At 51.6% G+C, this 14,707-nt stretch overlaps 1 long non-coding RNA gene across 2 annotated transcripts in view; it reads left to right on the top strand.

Annotated features, from left to right (window-relative positions):
* Positions 1 to 14,707, top strand: part of LOC112545097 (uncharacterized) — a 182,705-nt gene that overhangs the window by 87,051 nt on the left and 80,947 nt on the right. The window contains exon 6 of one of the 2 annotated variants that reach the window (XR_012897925.1): positions 9,648 to 13,610. The exons of the other annotated variant lie outside the window; for it this stretch is intronic. This is a non-coding gene — a long non-coding RNA (uncharacterized LOC112545097). Of the gene's footprint in view, positions 1 to 9,647; positions 13,611 to 14,707 lie in introns of those variants that run through there. 2 annotated transcript variants of the gene reach the window in all.

Raw genomic sequence — 14,707 nt, 5'->3', positions numbered from 1 at the left:
GGTGGGGTCTCCCCACTGCCTAGATCCAATGCTTCCGTGCTACAGAGACTTCACAGTATTTGTTAGCTTCTGGTTTGCATACTTCCTCATGCAATATACATTGATCTTAGTCTAAAAGAAACTGCATGTGTGTAGAGGGACCTCCTAGCTCCCTGTGTCAGTGAAAGAGAAGGTATGGCTACACTATGGAGACTATACTGGCACAACTACACAACGTAGCTTTGCAGTGAACACCCAGCCTACACTGTCAGAAAGTGTCTTTTCTGAAAACCTCCTCCTCAAATAGAGTTAGTTAACTTGACAGAACATACTTTGGTCAGCTTACTTGTATCTGCTCTGGGAATGTTAGCATAGCTACCTCAGCCCAGGGTCTCACACCCTTGCCATGCTGATACAGTTCAGTGTAGGCCAAACCAGAGCCAGGCTAGTTTTCAAGGCAATACTATTTTCTTCTTTGAGTGATGTCTCCATGGGTGCTCCATTGTAGGTGCTGGGTTTGCCCCGGTGCCGCAGAACAGAGATTTATTTGGTCGGACCGTGCATGCACGGTGGCGTCGTGGCATTTGAGCTCTTTTGTGCGGTTGCGTGGTCTGGCTTCCGCCAGTTCCTCTCAACCGCCTCAAGCTGCAGATGGAGTGAACTGGTCTCTTCAACTTCTCTCCTTTACTGCTTCATTCGTGAGATTATTTTGTAGCAGTTACAGTTTGTTTGTGTTATAAGTTCCTTCCTTCATATTTCATAGTTCTTCTTTAAGTGATGTCCCCGTGGGTGCTCCACATTAGGTGCTGAGCTTGCCCTGGTGCCGCAGGGCGATTGGTTTGCTGTTCTCGACCTTAAAGATGCCTATTTCCACGTGATGGTTCACCCCGCTCACAGAAAATTTCTACGTTTCATAATTGGCGCAGACCACTTCCAAAATTGAGTACTACCCTTTGGTCTCGCCACAGCGCCAAGGGTCTTCACAAAGACATTCGCAGTCATTGCTGCCCATCTTCAACACATGGGAATCGTTATATATCCTTACCTGGACGATTGTCTAATAAAAGGATGTTCATCAACGGAAACTTCAGACATGGTACGGATGACTATTGAGACTTTACTTGTCCTAGGTCTCCTTCTCAACGAAGAAAAATCCACCTTGATACCTATTCAGAATCTAGAGTTTATAGGTGCGTGTCTCGACTCAGTCACAGCAAGGGCATATCTACTCCTTATCAAGTTTCGGGCATTGCAAGACCTATTGGACCAGCTTGTATACAGATGTGCAGTAGAAGTCGTAATGGTACTCAAATTAATGGGTCATATGGCTTCCATAACATACGTCATTCCCCATGCCAGGCTGCACATTCAGCCATTACAACACTGGCTGATCACAATATACAATCCCATAAGGCACAACATACGCAAGTGGGTAACCGTCCCGTCCACGGTCAGGTCTTCCCTCCTCTGGTGGACAGTCGATGACAGTTTACTTTCGGGCACTCGGTTTCATCACCTACTACCTCGCTGTCACATGACCACAGGTGCCTCCCTCATCAGCTGGGGTGCTCACATGGGCAATCTTTCCGTATAAAGTCGTTGGTCACCACAGGAATCTCTGTTACACATGAATCTCCTCGAGCTGAGGGCCGTTGCCAACGCTTGCAGATACTTCTGTACGCATCTCTGCAACTCCACAGTGGGCGTCCTCACAGACAACATAGCGACCATGTATTATATAAATCGTCAGGGAGGTGTGCGATCCCGATCGCTGTGTACAGAAGCAACCCAACTATGGAATTGGTGCATTGCCAACGGCACCACCCTTGTGGCATCCTACTTACCTGGTATCAGCATCACAATAGCCGATTCCCTCAGCAGGAATTTCACATTGGACCACGAATGGGAAATCGATCAGGACATTGTCCATTCCGTTTTTCACCGGTGGGGTTTCCCACAGATAGACCTATTCGCCACCGCCAGCAACAGAAAGTGTCACCGATTCTGTTCCAGAGCGGGCCTAGGTCACCACTCCTTAGGGGACGCCTTTCTTCTCAGTTGGAACGGTCCCCTCATGTACGCTTTTCCACCTATCCCATTTATCTTCAGAGTCCTTCAGAAGATCAAGTCTGACAAAGCTTTGATCATCCTGATAGCACGGAGTGGCCTCGTCAGCATTGGTATCCAATTCTCATGCGACTGGCACGACGTCCACCATACCACCTACCGTTAATCCGGAACCTTCTGACCCAGGAGCGAGGCTCTCTCCTTCACCCACAATTACATACTCGTCACCTGTCAGCCTGGTATCTAGCTGGCTGAACACCCCCGAGGCCCTATGTTCGGACCGTGTCAAGGATGTTCTTATACACAGTAGGAAACAAAACATACGCGTCACTTACCTTTCCAAATGGCGATGTTTTACTTCCTGCTGTTCTGAATACAACCTTGATCCTCAAATGGTCCCGATCTCCATCATCCTAGATCAGTGGTCCCCAACACGGTGCCCGCGGGTGCCATGGCGCCCACGGGGGCATTTGTTTGCGCCCACCAAGTGCTTGGGGCTGGCCCCGCTCGGGGCGCGTAGTGCATGTGCAGTGCCGGAGCCGGGCGCATGGGGAGTGCCGGCCCCAGGCGCGTGGCGAATTGGGTGTGCAGCTGTGGGGGGCGCTGGCCTGGGCGCACGGTTATGGGGGGTACTGGCCCCGAGCGCACGGCAAATTGCCCCCCCCCCCGGGCATGCAGCTGTGGGGGGGTGCCGGCTTTGGGTGTGCGGCTCTGGAGGATGCTGGCCCCAGGCTTGCTGCGAATGGGTGGCCCACCCGCCCGTGGCCACGTGGCGCATAGGGTGATGCATTATATGATGCACCTGCAACAGAACAGACTAGCCTTAGCGGCTATAAGAGTCCATCTCACAGCACTGACTGCATTCCGACAACCAATAACCTATAGAGGGACTGGTTGAGACCGGATTGCGCAGTGCGGGAGAGCATGAACACCGCGAGACGTGCTCACCCGTCCCCCGATGGATACGCGGTCCAGATGACTACGGCTTTGAACATCTCTGTACTGTGGTGCCGGGGCAAGCCCAGCACCTAATGTGGCGCACCAATGGGAACACACGTCTCAAAGAACGACAGTTACTGCACAAAGGTGAGTAACTTTGCTTTATCCTAAAAAAAACCCCAAAAACCCCACAAGTTTTTCTTCCTCTCCTAATCCCTTCCGCACGGCTGGATAGTTGTAGTTATAAGTAGTTTTACTTACACACACACACCCGTTTCCACCAAAAACACCCAAACAAAAAACGTAAAGACTTAAAATGCCCAGTTTTAAAAAGTGCAACACATGCCGGGAGCCAATGCCCGCTTCTGATAGCTTCCTGCATCTGCTGTCTCGACGAAGCTCATGTCCTGCAGAAATGCCCATATTGTACAAAGTTGACTGCAAGGGCCCAACGGGACAGAGAGATGAGGCTCCAGGTTATTCTTTTTGACAAAGCTCTCCAACCGGTGGGATCGGAGCGTTCGATCTCCTCAGATCAGCCACCGAAGCGTAAGACCTCATCCCCTATGGCCGTTCTGCCCAAAAGACCCAGAGCATCACTAACCAGGTCTCTACCTGTTATGTCGCAGAGTAGCGTGAGTACTGGGGACAAGCCAGGTACCTCAAGCACTTCCATACCGCGTTCAAAGATTCCCGCGGTGTCTAAAACAAAAAGGCCAGTGGGTATGGCACTGACAACAGAACCGAGATCTACCTCGGCACCAATATCAACAAACCTCTGGCACTGAAGAATTTGTGCTGCGATCATCATCGGCACCAGTGGTGGCGACTTCCATTGCGGCACGTCCCTCAGCACCGAGCTCCACCCTACCGGTGCTGACGGCATCAGCTCCACGCACCGGTGGCACCGAGGCAAAGGATCCTGCGCCAAGTTCGCCTCGGCACCAAACTCCTTCTCGTTCTCAATGGCTGGTTTTCTCACCGGCACTGTTGCCTTCTCCACTGGCACCGTTGTCCCCGAAGTCTCCTGGCGTGGGCCAGTGCAGGTTCCCATACTCCCCATACCAGAGGCTGCCCTCTCCATTCTTAGCAGCACAGAGGGACCATGGCTATTACCAGCACCACCGCTTGTCTGTGTCTCCAGCATCCTCTAGAGCAGGGGTCTCCAAACTACGGCCCACGGGCCGGATGTGGCCCGCGAGGCCCTCTCATCCGGCCCGTGGAGACCTTTTTGTCTACGGAAAAAAAATTACGTGAAGAACAATTTGAGAACAAACTTGTCCGATGATAATCTCAGGTCACTGTTGATGTTAGGGACAACAAATCTAAAGCCAGAAATGTCTGCTATTTTGGCATCCAGGAAACAATTTCACCATTCACACTAATACAGGTGTTCATGTGTAGTGTATCAATGTGTTATTAAATAATAACTGAATAAAATAATATTAAATAAATAATTAAAAACAACATCCATGTTTTGATTGGTTTTTATTTGGACCTCAAGTGTGTAGTTGGCCCCCGAACTGCTGTTTGATAGTTAATGCGGCCCTCGGGCTGAAAAGTTTGGAGACCCCTGCTCTAGAGTCTCATACATTTGTTCCCGTTCTCCACGCTCACCGTGGACAAGGCATTGGGAGCATACTCGAAACATTTGCTCAGACAGGCGGTCACCGCTTGATAGACTCTACTACTATGACAATCACTATCGTCGTTACTCACCTCACAGACATTCATACCACTATAGACCCTGGTCTCATGGAAGATCCTACTGTGACTGCACATCATCTAGACGTTCTCCGGCTCCAGCCCCTCCCACTCCAACGGGGCAACCTGCATCGCCACAACCCCAACCATCGGACACCTTCCCATCTGTCCTACAGTCCCTCAATTGGTAGATGGCCCGCATAAATCTTCTCCATGTCATGCCCTTTCACCAGCAGCAACCCTCTCGTCATATCACCTTTGATGCCTCCCTTCTTGGGTGGAGAGCACCAATAGGTACCATATCTGCCCAGAGCCGATGGTCACCTCGTGAGACACGGCTTCACATAAATCTTTTGGAACTCCGAGCAGTCTTCAACACCTGCAGGTATTTTCACAGTCACATTCGCAATACTACAGTGAAAATTCTCACAATGTCACAGCCATGTATTACATCAACTGCCAAGATGGAGCCCATTCCCGCTCCCATTGTGCGGAGGCAATCTGTCTTTGCAATTGGTGCATTTGACATGCCATCACACCTGTGGCATCCTGCTTACCTGGCATCATGAACGTTGCAGTGGATTTTCTGCGCAGGCACTTCACGCCAGATCATGAATGGGAGCTTCATGACGGAGTCCTCCACCTTCTTTTCTGACGTTGGGACACTTCCCTCATAGATCTTTTTGTCACCTGTCACAACAAGAAATGCCGAAAATACTGTTCCAGGGCCGGACTCGGTCCCGGCTCTCTGGACAACGCGTTTCTTCTCAATTGGAATGGGCCTCTCCTGTATTCCCCAATAAGTTCTTGGACTGCATTGGAGACAACTTTTTATTTCAGAAGGTTGAAAAAGCTACCAAGGGGGGAAGCTGTTCTAGATTTGATCCTAACAAATAGGGAGGAACTGGTTGAGAATTTGAAAGTGGAAGGCAGCTTGGGTGAAAGTGATCATGAAGTCATAGAGTTCACAATTCTAAGGAAGGGTAGAAGGGAGAACAGCAAAATAGAGACAATGGATTTCAGGAAGGTGGATTTTGAGAGCTGATAGGTAAGGTCCCATGGGAATCGAGACTGAGGGGAAAAACAGCTGAGGAGAGTTGGCACTTTTTCAAAGGGACATTATTAAGAGCCCAAAAGCAAGCTATTTCGCTGTGTCAGAAAGATAGAAAATATGGCAAAAACACCGCCTTGGCTTAATCACAAGATCTCGCATGATCTAAAAATAAAAAAGGAGTCCTATAAAAAATGGAAGGTAGGACATATTACAAAAGAATGAATATAGGCGAACAGCACAGGAAGGCAGGGGCAAGATTAGAAAGGCGAAGGAGCAAAATGAGCTCAAACTAGCTACAGGAATAAAGGGAAACACAAAGACTTTTCATAAATACATTAGAAGCAAGAGGAAGACCAAGGATAGAGTAGGCCCACTGCTCAGTGAGGAGGGAAAAACAGTAACGGGAAACTTGGAAATGGCAGAGATGCTTAATGACTTCTTTGTTTCGATCTTCACCGAGAAGTCTGAAGGAATGCCTAACATAGTGAATGCTAGTGGGAAGGGGGTAGGTTTAGAACAGTGGTCCCCAACCTTTTGAGGTTGTTGGGCACCAGGGGGCGTGGCTGTTTGCCCGCCGGGCGCCAGGGGGCGGGGACACTTGCGCGCCCGGGGGCGGGGCCCCCCCATAGCTGCGCGCCCGGGGGCGGGGCCCCCGCCGAGTGCCGCGCGCCCGGGGCCGGCGGGGCCCCCGCCGAGTGCCGCGCGCCCGGCGCTCCCCCCGCCAAGTGCGCTCCCCCCGCAAGCGCCCGTGCGCCATGTGCCCGGGGCCAAGCCAGCCCCGAGCACCTGGCGGGCACATTGAAATGCCCCCGCGGGCGCCATGTTGGGGACCACGGGTTTAGAAGATACAATAAAAAAAGACCAAGTTAAAAATCACCTAGAAAAGTTAGATGCCTGCAAGTCACCAAAATACAGGACTATGTAGCACTTTAAAGACTAACAAGATGGTTTATTAGGTGATGAGCTTTCGTGGGCCAGACCCACTAAGAAGGTGTTTCAGCTACACCAGACTAACACGGCTACATCTCTATTACTATTCTGCAAGTCACCAGGGCCTGATGAAATGCATCCTAGAATACTCAAGGAGCTGATAGAGAAGGTATCTGAGCCTCTAGCTATCATCTTTGGAAAATCATGGGAGACAGGAGAGATTCCAGAGGACTGGAAAAGGGCAAATCTAGTGCCCATTTATAAGAAGGGTGTAGTGGGGCACTATTTGAAACCCACTTTGCCTGCCCACTTCTAAAAGCCCCTCCCCCAGCCTTGCAGGAGGGACGACTGGACCTGGGGCTCAAAGGAATACTTTGGACAAATAATGAAAAACATGGTCAGGGGATGCAGGTCACAGGGTCAAAACATGGGAACCGGATGGGGATACTGAGCAGAGAACACTGGACAGCGCCCACTGCTCCTCAAAGCTGTCAAGGGAACCAGCAGACGCCGCCCAGAGGAACTCTGCCCGGATATGTGATACTAGGGAGGAACGAAAATAGGCCCCACAGTCGCGGGGAACCCCCCCCTCGCCATCCTCTCCTTGGTGTTATAAATGGCCGTTTTAGCTAAGGCCAAGAGGAGGTTGACAAGGAGGTCCCACGACTTTGTGGGGCCATGGATAGGGTGTGCCTAAATGAAAAGGTGTGGGGAAAAGAACCGCAGCCAGTACCTCAATAAAAGGTTCTAGAGGAGCCGGAATAGGGGCTGCAACCTAGCGCATTCAAGGTAGACGTGCACCAGGTTTTCCTTCACGCCGCAAAAGGGGTAGGTATCCGGGATTGGGGTGCACTGCGCCAGGTACACATCCATGCTCACGGCTCCATGAAGGAGCTGCCAACTAATGTGCCCAGTGGGCCACGGGATTAAGGTGGAGTAGATGCTGGCCCATCGGGGTTCCCCACCCTCAACGGGTCTTAGGTGGTCCCGCCACTTGGTATCGGGGCGGGACATGAGGGTGGGTAAATGCTGAGTGTGCAGCACGAGCGTGTACACATGTTCCCTAGGCGCAGTTCGAAAACAGACCGTCTGCAGCTTTTGCAGCCAGCTGGGGATCCAGGGATGGGAAGGCCGGGGGGGGGGGGGGCGGGGGGAGGAGGCCCGCAGAACAGGGGCCCAATAAAAAGGGATGGAGGGTTTGCAGGAGGTGAGGGGTGGGGCGTACCCTCTCGCATGGACTGCTGCAGGAAGTTGAGAGCGGGCCGTGGCAAGGCCGCCTTCATCTCCTGGAGTAGGCGCACGGGGATTTGGGGGGGTGGAGAGCCCCATATGCTGAGCGAGCGCCCGGGGATCCACCCAATCCCCCCTGTCGTAGTCCAGAAGGTCTCCAACCTTGGTGGTTTCTGCCAGGATCAGCCTCCGGCGCACCGAGGGAGACTCCGCCACCAGCACACACAAGGCTGGATTGTGGAGCAGGGGCTCCGCGGGGAGGTCTGCTCCCTCGGAGGCCACAATGGACCTGGTCACCAAAAACAGCTTCCGGGTCTGAAGGAGTTCCTGGTAGAATTCCGGCAGCTCTCAGAGGTCTCGCGGAAGGCCCCACGGGTGGATAAAAAAGAGCTGCCGGTCGTATCGGAGCCCTCGGAGGCGGCGGAGGAAGGCGCGCGCCACGTGTCCCATGCCGGACTACCTGCACTAAAGAGGAGTCTCTTCAGGGCCTGGAGGTGGAAGGTCCGGACCAGGCTGCGCACGCAGACCTGGCCCTGGCCCCCCTCCTCCAAGGGGAGAGACAGGACCCCTGCAGAGACCCAGTGCAGTCCTGGCCAAAGGAACTCCAAAGCTGCCCTCTGGAGCTTGGCCAGGACCTCCAGGGCCGGGCACAGGATGTTGGTCCGGTGCCAGAGCATGGACAGGACCAGCTGATTTAGCACCAGCGCCCTCCCACGGAGGGAGAGACACCGGAGCAGTCCTGTCCATCTCCACAGCCGCTCAGCCACCCTGGTCTCCAAACCCTGCCAGTTCTCCAGCAGAGAGGGATGCGTGGCAGATAAATAGATGCCCAGATAGAGCAGTGGACCCACGCTCCACCTGATGGCCTGAAGCGTGGGTGGGAGCCTGCCTGCCACCTGTCCCTGACCACCAGGCCAGAGCTCTTGACACAGTTGACCCGGGTGGAGGAGGCTGCCGAGTAGACGGCTTGGCAAGCCTCCAACCGCTCCAGGTCGTCTGGATCCTGGACCACGAGGAGCACGTCGTCTGTGTACGCCGACAGGACCAGTCGCAGCTCCGGCTCCCGAAGCACCAACCCCGTCAACCTCCTACGGAGGAGACAGAGGAAGGGCTCGATCGCCAGAGCGTACAACTGGCCTGACAGCAGATACCCCGACGTACCCCCCGCCCGAAGCTGACTGGCTTGGTCAGGTTCCAGTTGAGCCTGACCAAACACTCTGCAAGGGTGTACAGCACCCAGAGAAAACCCACAAAACGGGGCCCAGGAGATACCCGTGATCCAACCTGTCTAATGCCTTCTCCTGGTCCAGGGACAGGAGAGCGAACGACAAGCCGTCCCTACCCCCAAGCTCCAAGAGATCCCGGACCAAATACAAATTATCAAAGATGTTATGGCCCGGGACGGTGTAGGTCTGGTCGGGATGGATCATGTCCGCCAGCACGGACCACAGTCGCAGCAAGATGGCCTTCGCTGCAACTTTGTAGTCTGTGCTGAGGAGCGAGACGGGATGCCAGTTCCATAGGTCGCGGAGGTCCCCCCTCTTTAGCAACAAGAGAGAGGACCCCGCTTTCCAAGGACTCGACCCAGACGGTAACGAGGTCTGGGCCGCGGACACCCCAGAACACGCAGTAGAACTCCACGGTCAGCCCGTCCATGCCTGGGGTTTTATTGTTGGGCATTGTGGGTGCTCCACTACCCCCCTCCTCCCTGCTTTGGAGTCTTTGTTTTCCTTGTGTCTTCCAGATTCCTAGGCAGCTTCAAGGAACTGGCAGGAGCCGGACTGCGCCACCTCACAAAAGCATGTCAACGCCGCGAGACACCGCCACGCATGCACAGTCCAGCCAAATACTGCTACAGCAAAAATCTCCATTCTTCAGCCTCAGAAAAAATGAATTGTCAGATTACAAAACACGTCCTTAGGTGCCAATGACATTGGATGACAGAGAGGTACTGTTCCTTTTGATGGGTGTTAGGCACACTCAGTGCTCCAGTTGTAGAGCCCCTAAGAGTAGTTATTGTAACAGGGTTGAATCTCATCATTGTGGTACCTCCTGCTGCTCGCTCTGCGAATCAGCTCAGGCCTTAGCACAGTGCCCTTCCCTGGCTGGCGGCTTGCCTGTCCTCACCGCACTTTCTCTACCCTTAAGCTCTGGACCTGCGTCAATCCAGTTCCATGGTGCCTTTCTCAGGATACTGCCCTTCAGCAGGGCCTACCACCGAAATTCCCGCTAGGTGCGCACCCGCATGGCTCCACACAAAGAACTTGAATCCCACCCACCTCCTCAGCAGAGCCGCATGGCAGCACTCCCCTTCCTGGAAGGGGAGCTGGTGGTGGTGGGTTTGGTGGGAGAGTGAGGGGCCAGGCTTTTCTTTGTAATAAGAAAAGCCAAAAAAGATTTTGAGCAACAGCTTTCCAAAAACTCAAAAAGAAAAATGTGTAAGTACATTAGAAGCAGGAAGCCTGCTCAAAAACTTGTGGGTCCCCTAGATCGAGCTATAAAAGGAGCAATCAAGGACGATAAAGCCATTGCGGAGAAACTAAATGATTTCTTTGCTTCAGTCTTCACGGCTGTGGACGTTAGGGAGATTCCCAAATCTGCACCGTCCTTTGTGGGTGATGAATCTGAGGAACTGTCCCGGATTGAAGTGTCATTAGAGGAGGTTTTGGAACAAACAGAAAAACTTAATGTTAACCAATCACCGGGACCGGATGGCATTCATCCAAGGGTTCTAAAAGGACTCAAATGGGAAACTGCGGAACTATTAACTGTGGTTTGTAACCTATCCTTTAAATCAGCTTCTGTGCCCAAGGACTGGAAGACAGGTAACATAACGCCAATATTTAAAAAGGGCTGTAGAGGTGATCCTGGCAATTACCGACCGGTAAGTCTAACGTCAGTACCGGGCAAATTAGTTGAAACAGGAATAAAGAATAAAATTGTCAGACATGTAGAAGAACATAGTTCGTTGGGCAAAAGTCAACATGGTTTCAGTAATGGGAAATCCTGTCTTACTAAGCTATTATAATTCTTTGCAGGGTTTAACAAACATGGAGACAAGGGGGATCCAGTAGACATAGTATACTTAGATTTCCAGAAAGCCTTTGACAAGGTTCCTCACCAAAGGCTCTTGTGTAAATTCCACGGCCATGGGAGAAGAGGGAAGGTCCTTTCTTGGATTGAGAACTGGTTAAAAGACAGGAAACAAAGGGTAGGAATAAATGGTAAATTTTCAGATTGGAGAGGGGTAACTAGTGGTGTCCCCCAAGGGTTAGTCCTGGGACCAATCCTGTTCAACTTATTCATAAATGATCTAGAGACGGGGTAAGCAGTGAGGTGGTTAAGTTTGTGGATGATACCAATGTATGTTTAAGATAGTCAAGACAGAAACAGACTGTGAGGGACTCCAAAAACATCTCACGAAACTGAGTAATTGGGCAACAAAATGCAAATGAAATTTATTGTGGATAAGTGTAAAGTAAACCCCAACTGTACGTACAGTATGATGGGGGCTAATTTGGCTACGACTGATCAGGAAAGAGATCTTGAAGTTATCGTCGATAGTTCTCTGAAAACATCCACGCAGTGTGCAGCGGCGGTCAAAAAGGCAAATGGGATGTTAGGAATTATTAAGAAAGGGATAGAAAATAAGACCCAGAATATCTTACTGCCCCTGTATAAAACTATGGTACGCCCACATCTTGAATACTGCATAAAGATGCGATCTCCTCACCTCAAAGACATTTTGGCATTAAAAAAGGTTCAGAAAAGGGCAACTAAAATGATTAAGGGTCCCATATGAGGAGAGGCTAAAGAGACTGGGACTTTTCAGTTTAGAAAAGAGGAGCCTGAGGGGGGATATGATAGAGGTCTATAAAATCATGAGTGGTGGGGAGAAGGTGAATAAAGAAAAGTTATTTACTTGTTCTCATAATATGAGAACTAGAAGAGACCAAGTGAAATTAATGGGTAGCAGGTTTCAAACTAATAAAATAAAGTTCTTTTTCATACAGCACACAGTCAACCTGTGGAACTCCTTGCTGGGGGAGGCTGTGGAAGGCTAGGACTATTACAGAGTTTAAAAAAAATCTAGATCAGGCATGTCCAAAGTCCGGCCCGCAGGCCAATTGCAGCCCGTGTTCCGGTTTAATACGGCCCCACAGGTAATTTGTCAATATCTATCTTTTATGGCCCCCAACGAATCCATATGTATTGAGATGAATACACTGTAAAATCTCAGTTAATGTCAGTTGGTCTAAATCAGTTATAAATATATTTGGACACAACATGTATACTTGGTGTTATGTTCCTGTTCATATTTTTTGAACTTAAAAGTTGACAGACAACCTTTATTACCAATAATATGTAATGTACTTTACAATGTTCCTGACATATATTTCAGCTTCCTGGATTTTTTTTTCATCTGGCCTTCAGATATGAAAGGCAGAGTGATTTAACACCTGTTTAGATTTGTCATCCATGTGACGAAATGAAAAGTATGCCGTTTGCAATAAACTTTGCATAAAATAGTTAATTTGCGTTTAATTTTAATGGTTCAAAGAATGTCAGGCAAAATGGTCGGCCCTCACGCATGTTCACTTCTTCAAATCTGGCCCTCTTTGAAAAAAGTTTGGACACCGCTGATCTAGATGAATTCATGGAGGTTAGGTCCATAAAAGGCTATTAGCCAGGGGGTAAGGAATAGTGCCCCTGGCTTCCGTTTGTCAGAGGCTGGAGAGGGATGGCAGGAGACAAATCGCTAGATCATTGTCTTCGGTCCACCCCCTCTGGGGCACCTGGTGCTGGCCACTGTCGGCAGACAGGCTACTGGGCTAGATAGACCTTTGGTCTGACCTAGTACGGCCGTTCTTATGTTCTCCTATGGTGGCTGCCCAGTTGCTGCTGGGGCAGGGCCACGTGCGGGACGGCTGCCCCATATGCTGGGGCCAGGGCTGTGTGGTGGCTGCCCAGGTGCTCTTGGGGCGAGCTGCATGGTGGGTGGCGGCTGCCAGGGATTGGGCCAGCTCCAGCCCTTCCCCTGAGTTGGAGCGTCATCCAGGGCCACATGGTGGCTGCCCTACTCCCTGGGCGAGCTGTGTGGCAGACAGCTGCTGGAGCTGGAGTGAGGATGCAGTGCAGCTGATCCTGGGGCTGGGGCCCCGCGTACCCACCTTCCCCTGCCTCACTGCCCTCTCGGTCTGAGCCCCCTGCCAGCTCCCCCTCTGACTCCGCATATGTCACTGGCCCACTCCCTGCAAACCTTGGACACTGGCAGCCACTTTCCTCTGCTCACAACCAGCCTTGTAGGGAACAGCTCCGGGCAGCCCCTGCTCTGCACAGAGGCTGCCCCGGGCGGGGGGGCAGGTCTCACCGCCTCCCCACGAGGTGAGGGGGTGCTGCCTGGGAGCAGGGCTCAGGGTCCTAGTGGGGGGCGGGGGAGCTGGGGTCTGTGCGCTCTCAGGGAACAGCGCCACGAGTGGGTGCCATGGTGACACATGACCTCAGTGCTGGAGCACAAGACAACGCTCATGGAGACTATCTTAGAAGGAACCCTGCCCAGCACTCCGGCCGCTCACCCCCTTCTGGGCTTGGCAGCAGTTCTTAGTCTGCGCTTGCCTGAGCAGCTAGCTGAAGCTGGCCAATGGGAGCAGTGTGTCTGTGCTGCTGTTCCCCCAGGTGGGGAAGGGAGGGGGCGCACTGCTACCCCATGCGCCGGATCGCACAGTGAGACTCGGGGCTTGCTCCCCCTGCAGGAAGCTGGTGCTGGCACTCCAGCCTTGCGGGGGAGGGGAGGGGGAGGGGGCTGGAGCAGCAGTGCGGGCTCCCCGCTGCGGGAGGTTTAAGAGGGGGCTAAGCTTTAGCTGTGGCCCACCTGCAAGGCGTCGTCCACGGACCCCACTTTGAGAACCACTGCTCCATAGCTACCCGTACCCTGCTCAGCACTGCTCTGTCACACAGGCCCTTTGCTCTGCCGAGCCGCTCCTTATGGCCCGGGCTGAGCCATTGGCTTTTTAGAAGCCTCTCCCTAATTGGCCAGGCCTCTATGCAGGCTCCCTCCAGCCAGTTTTACCCCCTTGCAGCCATAGTGAAGCAGCTGCCCTACTACAGGTATCAATATAAAATTGCTGTAAAATCCTTAAGGAAATGGTAATGCAAAGTGCTTAATAAAAGGTACAGAAACTGCTTCCCCTAAAGCCAAGACTAAGCCAGTCCAGTTTGGTTTGTTCTTTTCCAAAAGAAAAGTGATTTCCCACAGAAAAGACCACAGGTCAAAGGCCGTAATCGTCACTCAGTCTGTATTCAGGTGAACTGCCGTCTGAGTCCGTGAGGGTTTGGCCTTATGTTCCTATTTCACTGGAGGAGTGTGAGGCTGTTCTTGTGGTGACACTTGTATTGCTTTGATAGGAACTGGTCATATAAAGTCTTTCTACTGGAACATCTGAAAAAGCATTATGAGTAGCCTTGAACCAGGTACAGACCCCTGTTTCTGTATTAAAGTTAGCAAACTTTTCTAGTGCTCAGAAGTTCTGCAATGGTTTTGATAGGAGCTAACTGTTTTTCTGCGAAATCAGAATGGTCGCAAAACATACTTTGTACGTAGGAAAAACTTAAAAAACAACAAATAGTCTTGCAGCGCCGTAGAGACGAACAAAACATGTAGCTGGTGTCGTGAGCTTTCGTGGGCACAACCCGTTTCTGTACATAGCTAACCAGGGAAGAAGGTTGATTTTTGCATTTACATCTGTGTCCTTGCAACTGAGGTCTGATGAGTTACAGTGCCTTTGTTTTACCTTGCCTACGAGT

The sequence above is a fragment of the Pelodiscus sinensis genome, chromosome 27 (assembly GCF_049634645.1).
Source record: "Pelodiscus sinensis isolate JC-2024 chromosome 27, ASM4963464v1, whole genome shotgun sequence".
NCBI classification, from domain to species: domain Eukaryota; kingdom Metazoa; phylum Chordata; order Testudines; family Trionychidae; genus Pelodiscus; species Pelodiscus sinensis.
Note: the sequence above shows the minus strand (reverse complement) of the source record. Positions and strands in the feature narration are given on the sequence as shown.